The sequence below is a fragment of the Chiloscyllium plagiosum genome, unplaced genomic scaffold (assembly GCF_037043375.1).
Source record: "Chiloscyllium plagiosum isolate Xiang-an unplaced genomic scaffold, Cpla_swu_hap1 HiC_scaffold_30, whole genome shotgun sequence".
NCBI classification, from domain to species: Eukaryota; Metazoa; Chordata; class Chondrichthyes; order Orectolobiformes; family Hemiscylliidae; genus Chiloscyllium; species Chiloscyllium plagiosum.
Window position 1 is genome coordinate 26,748,270 of NW_028270168.1, and position 12,961 is coordinate 26,761,230.

General features: G+C 37.9%; 1 protein-coding gene across 2 annotated transcripts in view; it reads right to left on the minus strand.

Annotated features, from left to right (window-relative positions):
• Positions 1–1,467: 1,467 nt before the first annotated feature.
• The window catches only part of LOC122563647 (uncharacterized), a 115,997-nt gene continuing 104,503 nt past the window's right edge, over positions 1,468–12,961 (minus strand). For both annotated transcript variants that reach the window (XR_015752153.1, XR_015752152.1), the window contains one exon: positions 1,468–5,818. The gene's annotated coding sequence lies outside the window, so the exon portion shown is untranslated. The remainder of the gene's footprint in view (positions 5,819–12,961) is intronic.

A 12,961-nucleotide genomic window follows, 5' to 3' on the forward strand; every position in this document is an offset into this window, starting at 1 on the left:
TAATGAATTAGAAATTCAGAGCACAAAGATCCTCATTATATGCAAGATTGTCCATGGTAAACATCTCTGGAATACATCTAGAACAAGTCTGGTTTGGATTGAACGGCTGTCAACATTCACACATTAGTCTTGCCAATCCATTATTGTTGGTTAGTTCAGTACAAGATTCCCACCTACCACTTGAACAACACTCTTACTGACTAAGAGAGGCTGTGACTCCAAATGCTCAAGATTTCTGGTCAATCAGTGTCATCATCCATGGAGTTGACATCCTCAGGAATCAAAACTAATATATCGTCAGCCCTTGAATAACACTGTCGTGTACCAGCCAATTATCAATACACCACAGAAACAAAATATATAATGGGCATATAATATATACATTACCATGTGACATTAATGTCTTAATTGCATAGCATCTATACTTATCAGAAATGTCCTTCATCCAATTTTAATAATGGCAATTTTTGAGGAGAATAATGAGGATTGGGGTTTGGGAGAATTGAAGAGAAAATTGCTAATTTAGAGAGGAGTTCAATGTATGTAGATAGAAAGGTAAACTGTAGTGGTGCAGTGGTAACATCCATACCTCTTGGCCAGAAGGCCTGAGTCAAGTGCCACCTACTCCAGTAGTTTATCACAACATGTCTGAACAGATTAAAAATATCTAAATGTAAATTGTGGAAATGTGTACTACTGTATCCTTCACAGGATCTTCTATTAGCTGTGAAAAGTGTGATAGGGTGAGCAACAGTAGCTCAGAGACTTGTGATCAATCACACATTGAGATTGTCACCTTGTAAATGTTTACTTAGTAGCACTTTGGAATGTTTCCGTCAGTGAGAAATCTCATAACACCTGCACATTAACATAGTCACATTCTGCAAAGGTATTGGATATAATTGATAGAATAGGTTGGCTTCCCAGTCCAGGTTTTTCATACTGGTGTAGCGCTTATAAGCCTATCTTCAGGTTATCAGAGCTTTCCAGTCTCTACTGGAAGGCCCGTTGCATAGTTTCTGAGGCTACCATCAAGTACTTCTGTAACCCAACAAGTAACTATTGAGACACAGATCACTCAGCAATCATCCACTCATCATGCCCAACACGACACTTCACTGAATTGTTCTGTTTAACCTTAGTGACCCTCCCCACTTACCTCTGAAGGATGACCCAGAACTGTTGACTCAGAGCATGGTATTCTGAAACCATATAGACATATTTTATATTTTCAATAGTTGTACCTGCCATATGTAATGTGTCATGACTCAATAAAACATGCAAACATCTCTGAAATCAGTTTTTTAACGTGTGTCAAAGTTAGCAAAGCTTTTTGGACCTATTCCTGGATAATTTGCCAATTTAATCTATTAACCTGTACAGTGTGAATTCTTTTAATGATGAGGAGATGCTGGTGTTGGACTGAGGTGAACAAAGTTAAAAATCACACAACACCAGGTTATAGTCCAACAGGTTTATTTGGAAGTACTAGCTTTCGGAACACAACTCCTTCAAATCCTCCTGTGTAGCTGGTTGGCTTTTTTTTAGGCTCATGTTTAAAATTATAGCCAGGGGAGAAAGAATGACTAGAAACATGACAACGAGAAGTTCCACTAAGTCCATCCAGTTCAACTAGTCATTTTGACAACATTATCTAATTTTTGTACACTGACTGCCATTGGTTGGACAATAGAAATGAGGAATGTCATACGGATTGGTTGGGGGGTTTAATTTGGAATGTAATTGTGACCCAATAAATGATTCAGGAGAAGTATATATTTACCAATAATTGAAAGCTTCAGTTATTTTTTTCACTCAAATACATGCTATAGAGATATAAAAAAACAAAGCTTGGGATTTTCAGTTCTATTCACTTAAATGAGTATTTTAGTTAGCATGAATTCTATTAATGACAAGTGATGTTATTCTTTGAATACAGGTGTTACAGTATAGGTATACAATTCATAACCCGTTTTGCAGCAGTAAATTCTATGTATTTTAAATTGTGTATTAATTAATCATCTCACAGAGTTTTTTTCTTGCAGAAAGCAGCAGTTTTCAGTTTCTCAGATGTGTGTCCGATCTGTTATCACTTGTGATACACGGCAGCTGTACTCATTTACTGGAAAGGGACTAAGCGCACAAGCGCTGGTTCCTTTCTCACAGTCGTTCTGTACTCCGACAGCGTGTAGCACGTCATCAGTGCTTCTCGCTCCGGAAACTGGCCCTTGCTGCCTTGTCACGAAACTGGGCCAACCAGTATCAGGTGACCTGAATCGAAGATAGCTGAGAGAAAAAAGTATAGCTCAGTTTGAGCTGCTGCACTGCAAAAATGAGCTGCTTCCTTTCTAGCATGCAAAAACGATCGAGCCTGCTATCTAACCACATCCTTGACCGCAGGACTGAAGGCTTGCACGCACCTGGAGGCCCCGGTACACAATAAACAAACTTCTCTCTGCAAAATCAGTCATTTTTCAACCAACCTACAATATTGGTTGAACTATTAGAAAAATAAGTAAGACGACTTTAGTTGCTTTGCACGGGAGACCTAATTTCAACCTTGTGTTATAAATAGGCTTGTCCATTATTATTTTAACATGACCAAAATTTATTGGTACAAATGGATCACCGCTGTCTATTTTAAGTATAGATTATGGTAAACTACCACCATTGTGGTCAAGTACAAGAAGAAAATACAGTTGGCTTTTGGACTATCTTTTGTCTACCAATGCTTGCAAAACAAATTAGCTGTGTTTAAAGAATTAACTCTTTCAATAATTCAGCCTTTTACAAAACTCCATAACACACCATTAAAATTCAGATTGTACGTAAAGCACAACCAGCAATTGCACTGTGTTTGGTTAGAGACTAGTCAGTGTACGATGAAGCATGAGCCAATCTAAATTGGATGAACCATGAACAACTCAGCTGGCTGAAAATGAACAGCTTTTCTCAGATGTGGGTTGTTTTCTTAAAGTGCACGCTACAGAGCGAAATAATGTTGAGTAAAGTTCATTGAAATACAAACCTCTTTTCTCTAGGGTGTAATAGGTCAACACATAATTAGAATCCAAGTAAATCTTCCATATCACAAAGAGATATTAAACGCTGGTAGCAACATCCAGGTCTCAATAATGAATCTAAAACTGAAAGTTTTTTGTTACATTATTTTTATGCTACTGTTTTTTTTCAATTTTAAGCAATAGTTAATAGTTAAAACTGTCACATCTACAGGCAAGGTCCCATACTAAGATATTATGTAAGACTCAAATGGAATGATCTTAAAATTTTAAAGGAAAAAGTTAAAAATAACATTAGAGAAATTTAAGCAATTATTGCTTGATGATTGAATTAAACATCACTGTACTTTAGAGTGCTCTAAACAATTACAATGTGAAGTATAGTAATTGTTAACATAAAAATTTGAATACAAAACAAATAAGGGATTTAAAGTGAAATTTCATAGCATTTGTCACTGGACACTACAATCGTTGCAATGTTAATGAAGAAAAATTGATCACTTAACATGATTATATGATATTCTTCTAACTTTTTAATGCTGAAGTATGTTAATAATCAACACATAGTTAAGAATGATTAAGAATGCATTCATTGTTCATACAGAAATGTGGCCTGCTATAATTACTCATCCCATAATTCACCGTCTTGTCATCGAATTGGTTTATTGTGGATAAAGATGATGTCACATGCCTATTATGTGTGCACATTCTTTCTTATTGGTTTGAAATTAAATATTGCTATCTGGTAAGCAATTCAAATAGCAAATAAAGGCAGCAATTAAAATGAGACAGGACCACACTTTAGGAAGCACATCTCTCAGATCCACTGTCCTAAGATCACAGCCTCCAGCTGTCAATGGATGCTCTTTACTGAGAGTTTAACTGCTCAAGTAAGGTGAAGAGTGGAGAGGAAAGAAATGATCTACCTTCATTAAAAAAAGATGCACGGAGTCTTGAAGGCATATTATTAGTGTTGGCACATAATCTTGAAGAAAATAATCAAAATTTGGCATTTGATGGTCATAGACATTCATTGTCCCACTCGATTAAACATTTCAAACCAGTGAGGAATATTTGTGCCAAAGTAGCAATAGAATATCAAGATAGGACTTGTATTAAGACAGATAATAAATTAAAACCTTGTATTTTCAGGTCATGTTTACCCTCTGGAGGTGTTATTAAGTACAAGCAAAAACCTCCAATTATCTACTTTCTCAATTATTCATGAGACTTTGTAGAATACAAAGACTTGTTCATGATGGTGAAACTGCATAATGTTCGTTTTGTTACTTGTATTGTGTGTCTCTTAATTCCCATGCCTTTTATGTCGAGCAAGATTACACTGAGTAGTTTCACTGCACATTGATTGATGGATCTATTCCTATCATTGTGTCCGCTGATGCAATTTCTGTAGAAAGATGCATTTTCTGAGAAAACCCATTACGTGTAGAGTGGACGTGGGTTGCAGCAGGTGAGTCACTATGATAGTGTTAACAGAGTTCAGGTTATACACAGTACATATTTAACAATGCATTTAATATATATCATGCTTTTTATGGCATTCAATAGGATTATGTTTCTGATAATATTTGGCAATTTTATTTTAAAGTGTGTGTCTTGTGTTCTGCACAATAAATAACCATAGCCTAATAGCAGTGTTTCAGAATAATGACCCAATCATATTGATCAACGGCCCTCTTGCGCCTATCTTCTATGGTTAACTCATCTATCCAAGAACATAGAAACAATGTGTCATCTTATTTCATGTTACTCAGTATCTTGAATATTTCCACGAAGACTTTTCCAATTCTTCATCTTGTAGTGGGGACCTCGCTCAAAACTGGTTAGAACAGTTTACCCAACTAGTTGGCCCGATCAGATCATTTCTCACTATATACCACACAGACTGATGCAAGGCCCGAAGGTTGTCACTCTTGGTCCTAAAAAACACTCAGCCTATCTCAGATAACAGTGGAAGGGTAAGATATCTCAAGTAAAGTTAGCTGTTGCATACTGCTGCGATACAGTAGCAACACGAGTAGTATTTGCTATTAACAGGTCGCTACCATCAAGCCAAATCATCTTTCTGCCCATCACAATGTGGTATTTGAATTTCCGTGTGCCTGTGTGATGCCTGGTATGCAGGCCACAAGTGTCCATAACTGGCAGATCACATCAAACAGCACATCCCTTTGGCTGTGCATAACATGTGAGGTACTGACTGTAGCCAACCATCATTATGACCAGACCATAGGTGAGGTTCCCTAAATCTATACAGTTCCTTTTAAGACACCCCAAACTATTAAACTCTGGGTGAGAATGGATTAACTGCCTCAAAGTCTTTATTCAGCCAGATGTTCATCAGTTTCAGCATGCAACTATTTTATATAAAATTGTATAAGGAACACCTGCCCTTGTGGATACCTTTCTCCTAGAACAAATGAAATTATGTTTTAAAAGGAGCCAATTTAACTGGGATTTCTTGAATTAGTGAGAACAATGAACTTACTAATTGCCAAACACAAGAAGAATTAGTAATCCAATATATAAAGTAGAAATAAAATATGAGTCCTGAAACGATTAAACTCAAAAACAAAGCTGGATGCTTTAGGCTTTGAATTATTTGCAAAGGATTGTTGTTTTTGGTACAGTGAAGGTTTCCAGTCACATTGGCATTGTTAGCAGAACAGTGATTTTTTTGAGATTCTTGGCTTTGTAGGTTGATTGAAGCTTCTTTGTTCAGATTCCTTTTTTTTGTAAATTGGTCTGCAGTACTCGGAGTGAGGAAGTGTCTCTACCTAAACAGAGGTGTAAATAGGAGATAGTTTTTTGGTCATGACTTTCACAGAATGCTGACACTTTCCTCCAGGTGGGCACACACATGAATGTTCATTCCCATTTGTTCACTTCAGTAGAACTGAAACTAGCTTTTTAACTCCTGTCCTTGAATATTCTTGGATAATGTCTGCTTTGTGCTGAGAGGAGAAAAATAGTCAGTGCCATCATTACCTCTTCTTTTAATGTCTCTTCCTGTCTTATTTTCCATGATAATTTACATGTGCAACATTCCATGGGCTTCACACAGGACTTTGCCACAGTCTCTGAATTTAAATCCACTGTTTATTTTGCAGTATTCCCACTTTTAAAAACAACAAATTTTGGAATTAAAAGTGAAAAAGATGTGTAAATACTTAGGGGTTTCTGATCCAACACCATAACATTAGCATGCTCTTGAAATATTTGGAGCATAATGTCCAAATGTAATTCTGCAATTGGACAACACTTGTAAGATAATTCTTAATGTGAAATTATGCTGACAATCAATTTAGAATCGACTGTAGCACACGAGTGCAATGGAAGCTGAATACATTAATACATAGGACTCTCTTCTTTGCAGACAGAAAGAACATATAGATGCACTGAAATAAAAGTAAAATACTGCAGTTCCTGAAAATCTGAAACAAACAGAGAGATGCTGGACAGACTAAGCAAATGTGGCAGCATCTGTGGAGACATAAACAGAATTAACATTCAAGTCCAGCATGACTCTTCTTCTTCAGAAGAGGCTATTTTGGACTTGAAACAAAATGCAAAACCTCATATTTGTCTAAATTAAACTCCATCTGCTACTTCCTGACCCAGTAGCCCATCTGATTAAGGTTCCATTGTACTCTGAGAACATTTTCTTCACTGTCCACCACACCATCAATTTTGGTGTAATCTGCAAACTTACTAGCCATTCCTCCTATATTCACATCCAAATCATTTATGTAAATGACAGGAAGCAGTGAACCCAGCACCAATCCTTGCAGCACTTCACTGGTCACAGGCCTCCAATCTGAAAAGCAACCCTCCACCACCATCCTCTGTCTCCTATCTTCAAGCCAATTTTGTATCCAAATGGCTAGCTCTCACTGGATTCCATATGATTAATCTTGCTAACCAGTCTACCATTCAAAACCTTGTTGAACACCTTGCTGAAGTCCATATAGACAACACCTACCATTCTGCCTTCATCAATCTTCTTTGTCACTGTTTCCAAAACCTCAATCAAGTTAGTGAGACATAATTTCCCACACACAAACCCAAGTTGGCTATCTCTAATCAGTCCTTATCTTTCCAAATCCACGTAGGTACTGCCCCTCAGAATCTACTCCAACAACTTACCTACCATTGATGTCAGGCTCACTGGTCTATAGCTCCCTGGCTTTTCCTTATCACCCTTTTAAAATAAATTATCAAGTGTAGACCACGTGCACACAGAAAGTCATTAGTTTACCAATTGTTTGACTCATCTAAACATTTTAGTAAATATTATTCAAGAAACTTTATTATGAGGGAAATTATCTGCAGCTAGACTATTTTTCTTTAATTTTCACCCAATAGTGATGGGCGTGGAGGCAGGTGCTGGGAAAATAGGAGGGGACCACATCAGGACACTTCACTGATGTATTACTGTTACTGGGGAGCTTTCCTGGGACAGACTGAGAAATGGGTCAGCTGAGGAACAGGAAGTTGCATTCACAAAAAGCTACAGTGATAGCTGACATGGATCCAATGGAAGAGTTTCTCCTCCATCCTGATTCATCTACCTGTTTGATCTCAACTATTTAATCGTTGATATCTAGGCCAGTAAGGGTGCCAACTTGTTGAGGTGCTTTTGTGATATCTGAGCTGTATTGGGAGTGTCTCCTCTATCAATGGCCCGACTATGGCTCTGGAGCTGCTGATTGAACTGACAGTGCCAAGTACCTGTCTGCAATCCTTAAAAAGGTGGCCAGCTTGGAGTTGGGCAAGTACAAGGTCATCTCCTGGAAGATTTCCATAGTAGCCTCACTGCTCGCATGTGCAGGCTGTAAATCCCTATTTGGGTAATGATGCCAATAGGAGAATCCTGTTGTGGATGTTTTTACTCAGATAATCTAATGTCTTTGCACTTGCTCTTTTCACTTTATCATTTCACCAGAAATTATTGGCAAACTATAATAAAGGCCTTGCCTCTATTGGTTGGTCAAATAAGCAGGGATACAATGGGGATGGTTACAGGTGCTCATTGAGTTCATGACAAAATCTATCTGATTATCAGTTCCAAACTTTTATTATTAATCAACAGTATGTATTATATTTAATTAACAACGTTATCAGTCTCTCACTCTGTTTTCTATCAAGATGTTAAACATCATATTTTTACTGTCAATCATTTCTCCTTTTCTTTCACATTATATAATGTATATATGTGTATATAAAGACAGCTTCAAAAGGAATATTAGATTATAAAAAAACACCTTATTACAATCACCATAAAAACTGCAAAAATTAATGCAAAGCAGGAAGTTATAAATGTATGTGGACAATTTGAAAGTAATTGGTCCAAGACAGCATAAGTTATGTCACTAATAGCCGTACGTCAGCAACTCACAAAATATATTCATGAAGTCACAATATAAACCTGTCAATATATTCCCTTTTATTACATGTTTTGGAGGTGCCAGTGTTGGACTGGGGTGTATGAAGTTAAAAATCACACAACACCAGGTTACAGTCCAACAGATTTATTTGGAAGCACTAGTTTTCGGAGCACTGCTCCTTCATCAGAAGGTTAAGTGTAAGATCATAGGACACAGAATTTAGAGCAAACGTTTACAGTGTGATGTAACTGAAATTATATATTGAAAAAGACCTAGGTTGTTAGTTAAGTCTCTCATCTTTTAGAATGGGCATGTTAGTTTCAGTTCTTTTATATGTAAATCCCACAACTTTCTTAAAGTTACATTTTATGACAAGGTTTCTATAAGTATTTGCTCTACGATGAGGTGTTCACCTTAAAACACAACATCCTATCAAACACAAAAGTGCCATAGTTCCTCATGAACATGTAATAACTAATCATTTATATATTTAATATTTTAACTTTGCACTTATACCCAGATGGATCTGCAGCCTGAGTGCAAACGAATGGGAATTTTGGGTTTACGTGTGTTGTGTTTGTGATTGCAAAGTGCCTCAATCATTTACATCTGTCCATCAATCCCTTCATCCATAGAAGGCTGTGCCATATCCTCAGCTCTCAAATATAAGCATCTTCCAATTATGCTCTGAAAATTATTTTATTAATATTAAATATCATTTATTCGTAATTATTATTGTATTCACTAAGTTCTGGTCCATGCATTTTCATTAATTGCGCGGAATTGTATGCTATAAGTATAAGTAACATAAAAAATTGAAAAGCTTCCTGGATTACAGTTTCGTAAACATACCATGTCTAAGTGCACGAACGGTGGTTAGATAAAGTGAAACTTATTTTCATACCTCAAGAAGATATATACGTTGCGACCTTGACACTTCCTTGATTATTTCCACTAATTTACCCTGCCATTTTAATAGGGAGTACATACTACCATCTACTATCCAGTCATTTTAATAGCAAACGTGTTCTAATGAGAGTGGGAGAACATTTGAGCACTTCTAACATTGGCAAAATGAGCATAGTTTTAAATGCATCGAACGGACACCGAGGAAGCGACCTCTAAGCCTGCCAGTGTAAGACTTATTGATACATTTAGGGAGATAGGGAATGCAAATATGCAAATAGTGGGACTTTGTTTTGCTTTATGTGAGTTATATGTTGCATTGACATGTTTTCTGTTAAACTGTGTTTTCTTTCTCGGCCCTTTTCAATTATATCCATAAGTAATTGTTGGTTCTGATTTCCAAATATAAATTCACTGAGAGCAAAGGAAAATTTTAATGTAAAGAAAAGCTTGGAGCTCCAGAGAAATGCAAGTTGCAAGTGTCGTTTGGAACTGAGCCTTAGTTCTACTCCCTCTCTGTGCTGAGTTCGATTTTAGCAAGTGTGGAAGCATAGACCCAGCAATAGGCTCCAGTTCCTTAGAGAGAAAACATTAGCTAGAAGTTTTAACATATAGTCACTTCTGCTGGGAAGTGTTAGATGAGGATAGAATCAAGCTCATTTGTGATACTTACTATTGTTGGATAAGCTGCCAAAGTTCACAGTCTTTAAACAGAGAGAATAGCCAGAAAGATGCTGACACCCCTATACATTGTACCACAGGAGGGAGTCAGCAGCATTAGAGGAAAAAGAAAGAAAACTATTTCTATTTAATTTTCTCCCTTGTTTATATGATGAACATACCTGAGTTGACTGCATTCAGTGGGAAATACCAAGTAGCATACTGTTAATCAAGGGTTAGACAATTCAAGGGTTATACAAATTCTAATTGTGTATGTGTTGCTTTTACATTCTAGAAAGAACTGCAGGAAATTGCAGCAAAAGCTGTAGTTCTGTCTTACTGATCTATTACACGATCAAATAGCTTTAATTTTAGCCTGCATGCCTGTCTAATCTTGAACAAAAATATCATCAGCAGTTCAGAGCTTTAAGGGGTGATTTAGCTCAAACAAAAATCTGTCAAGTATAAGATTAGATTACCTACAGTGTAGAAACAGGCCCTTCAGCCCAAATCAGCCCTCGAAAGAGTAACCCACCCAGACGCATTTCCCTCTGACTAATGCACCTAACACTATGGGCAATTTACCTGCCTTGCACATCTTTGGACTGTGGGAGGAAACCCACACAGACACAGGGAGAACATGCAAACCCCACACAGAAAGCTACCCGAGGCTGGAATTGAACCTGGGATCCTGGTGCTGTCAGGTAGCAGTGCTAACCACTGAGCCACCATGCCAGTCAAGGAAGCAGTTTTAAAGCCTTCCATTCTTAGATAAAACTAAATGATAAGATTATAACTTTGCAAACATGGTATATGACTTTGGTAAGGATGTCCATGTAATGACACTTGGCAAAGATAACAGCAGCACTGAAAAAGAATTGAGTGCTTTTAAAACCATCTTTAAGCAGAAGATAGCCTGTCTCTTGGGGACTGGCTAACACAAACCGAGTTAGTAACTGTTCATGGCCAAAGACCTATTAGACCAAAACAGAAGCATTTTTACAAGTATAAGGAAAATAACTCGCGGAAGAATTTAATTGGTGAATTTCGTGGAGGGTAATGTGAGTTGCTAATTAAGAGAGGTGCCAAAAGGACACTACACAACAGCAGATAGGTATGTTGGTATTGAAGAGCTCTATTTTAGTTAGACTAGGAGCCAGTGAGCAGTTAAGGATTTGTGATCTTTTACATCCACATGCAAGAGCAATTCATGCATTTTAATGTAGATATAAAAGATTCCATGATGCTCATAGAAGAGGGGTAGGAGAGTTCTATTTTTGTATTAGCCAATAGTAAACCCTCAACAAAGAGCACCCAAACAGATTGTTCAATCTTATTATCATTTTATTTTCATGGGACATTGCACAAATTGATGGGTTTTTTTAATTTCCGATACTAAAACTGTGTAGATCACCAATGGTGTGAAAAAACCTGAACAGAATTCCTACCCTATTCCATTGTTATGAAGATGTGTCATCTAAATACTCATTGTTAGTTACATTGTGTCTGGGCAGATATATATCTTGAACTTTTTGGAAGATACATTGTACAGAACAAAAGACAATAACTGTAGCAGCAACAATTTTACATTTGCAAGGAATAAGCTGCTTGGATGGAGATGCCAAACACTATCAAACAGAAGTGACGCGCACCAGTTTGTAGGTGGATAAAAGAATAGCGGATTTGATCAGACAGAGTAAAGGGAGATATCTTGACCAAAACAACAGCTTTTCCTTGTTGTCTTCCTTTTCTCTGAAATCACGCTCTTCAAGGTTTGTGGGTTATAAACTCTTTAGAAGGTCTCATCATCACAACTAGAGAGTTCCTGAAGGAAGAAGTCTTGATTACTGCAACCCAGGAGTTCCTAAAGGATCCAGAATCTCCCACTATTGTCTCCCAGTAATGAGGTTTCAGCCAGCCAAACCGGATCCAGGAAGAAATCCTGGCTTGTGCAGAAGTGACCTTAGCTACAAACCAACAATCTAAGCTGAATTGTATATTTTCTTTTTGACTGTGTCAATTTCATCAAGTTTCAGTGAGGGTTTCTGGCCATGACGCCTGGCCGGTTTTCTCACTGTGTCTTACCAAACACACCTCATTAACACCCTAACACTCTCCCGACCTGAAACAACACACCATTGCAGGAATATTCTAGAATGGGCTGGCATCCCTGGTGCCAACACTCTCTTTAAAAGGTGATTGTGTACTTGGACAAGTTTGGTTTCTCTAGAGCTACCCCTGCACTGTTTTTGATCCTTGCCCTGGACATGGCAGAGAAGAGAAAATTGGTGTCTCAGTTTGTGGGCAGGAATCTGGAAGGATGGTGCCAAGATTAGAAGTCCTTTTTCCTCAAGACTAACAGAGGAGGCCACGAGATAAGACCATGCCGATCTGGTTGGAGGTTGCCACCCACATCAGTGCAGACTCAGTCATTTGGACGAATGCACAACAAATAGGAAGAAGGTCAATGAGTATAAGTGCCACCATCTTCAACTGTGCCATCCATCTTCATCTCCCTTCCTCTCTGTCCTTCCATGATGGAAACAGACCAAAATAGTGCAGGAAGAGTCAAGGTGGGTGGTCGGCTGCAAGACTCCTCATCCTTATGAGGAGAGGATCCTGAGGGTCACTATTCACAGTTGACTGACCATGTCCAAACCCCTGGATTGGAATTGGAGACTGTCCTTAACTTACTGTCCTAGAAACCCCTGATGAAAGGCTACATCATGTGGCTTGACTCAGGACTGTTGATAACTACAACATGCTTCTTGGATTTATATCTGCACTAAAGAACATGGCAATATATCATTACTGTGCACCTGGTGATTCTGGCTGGGGGACAAGGCGTAAAAATGCAAGACGCTGTGAGTATCCAGGTAGGCTTAGAGGATGTGACAGAGAGTTATGATAGTGAGTGAAAAGCCCAGAGACACAGCCTGGTCCAGTCGATGAGCTGGGGGTGTGTCT